Below are 1,985 nucleotides of genomic sequence, written 5' to 3' on the forward strand. Positions count from 1 at the left end.
AACTGCGATAAACGAGGGTTCACTGTATATATAATCATAAGTGTCCTAATTTTGTTTTTTGTTTCTCTAGAGAACTCTGTCTAATATAGAACAAAACAAAGGAAAAAAATCAAACCTTGATTTTAAATACTGAGCAAATCTATGGACAAAATATAAACCAATGCAGGAAGCATTAGGAGAAGATGAAAAGAATATAATCGGTGTCTCAAAAACAGCTAAAGACCAATGTATATATATTTATTTGATATGTATCAAGATAGAAGTTGGGCCTCTACTCAAGGCCTCCCTTAACACAGAATACTTTGTTCTGATAACCTGGAACTCTTTGGTACTCACCTTCGCAACACAATCATTGAAGACAAAATGGGTGCATATGCAAATGTAGTGAAGGGAGCAGATGGTGCTTAGCTATCAAAAGATATAGCATCCGGGGTCTTAAAGACTTGAAGTTAAGCAAGCAACCATCCAGCAGGGAAGCAAATAAGTCCACATGGAAGAAACAGCCTGTGTAATCATGAGGTGTTGACTGGATCAGGTATCAGGTATCAAAAGATCCCAAACAACTATACCCATGCAAACTAGGGGGGTTGGAATGGAGACTGAAAGCCTATGTGTAGGCTCAACAGAAGGGTTATAAGGAAGAGATGATCTGCTCAAGGTGCAGTGTATCACCAATAAAACACACATCATTCCTCTATTCCCTGAATGATTCCCCCAAACCACCCAACTACCATGACTCAGTTCTACCTTATAAATCTGGCTAGACCGAAGAACACACATTGGCAGAGATAAGAGCTTTTAACACATGGAATCAGAACAGCCACACCCCTGAGTAACAGTAGTGGAAGTAGCAATATCACATGGGTAGGGCAATGGTCTGCAAGAGGGAAGGGGGAACCCATCACAAGTTTCTATATACTACACCCCCCAAGGGGATAAATAACAGAAATGTGGATGAAGGGAGACAACAAACAGTGTAAGATATGAAATAATAATAAAATATATAGTTGATCAAGGATTCATGAGGGTGGGTGGGTGGATGAGGGAGTGGAAAAAGAGGAGTGTATACCATATGTTCAAGTAGAAAGTGTTTTGGAAATGATGATGGCAACATATGTACATATCTGCTTCATATAATTGATGTGTGGAAAGTTATAAGATCTGCAAGACTCTCCCACCCCACGTAAAATGATTTAAATAAATAAATTAATTGATTTATTAATAAGAACTAGGGAACATTTTACAATTTCCAGAGGTTGTATATGATTAAGAACCAATGGCATTGGAGAAAGAAGTTCAAGCTGCATTGAAAGCATTAGCAAAAATCTGGCTCCAGGAAGTAATAGACTACCAAATTAAATATTTCAATAATCTGATGAAACTGTGCAAGCACTCACTCATCTATGCCAGGAAATTTGGAATCAGAAAACTGACTGGTAGAGACCCCTTCCTAAGAAAAGTGACTCAGCAGAGTACTCAAATTATAAAACAACATCACTGGTATCACCTGCAAGTGAAATGTTGCTGAAGAATAGCCAACAATGGTTCTAAATAAGGCGACCAGACGTCCGCTTTTAGCGGGACAGTCCCGATTTTTAATAATTTGTCCCGCGTCCCGCGGCGTTTTAAAAAAGTCCCGATTTTTGGAAAGAATGCACGACAAGCTAGGGAACAGCAAAAGAACGGGAAGGGAATATACGGTTTCGGCTGCCATGTGGCTATTTCGCCAGGATATGAGTTTTATATTATTTTTGTTGATTTTATAATGTTAAACTTTAATAATAACAAATAATTGTTGAGAACTGCTTATCAAAGTCCGCATTGTTGATCAGTTGTTAGAATTCGACCACCATTGTTTGGACTTAATGAACAATGGCATTTTTTGGCATTAGCAACGATGAAACCATAATTTCCTCTCAGACGATACACATCGTACTGCGTGCTAGTGCTAGTTAAACAAGTGATGTCAACAAATCAGCTATTCA

This window comes from Echinops telfairi, unplaced genomic scaffold (genome assembly GCF_000313985.2).
Source record: "Echinops telfairi isolate 266 unplaced genomic scaffold, ASM31398v2 ScPeMD7_7469;HRSCAF=8507_1, whole genome shotgun sequence".
In the NCBI taxonomy this organism is placed as follows: Eukaryota; Metazoa; Chordata; class Mammalia; order Afrosoricida; family Tenrecidae; genus Echinops; species Echinops telfairi.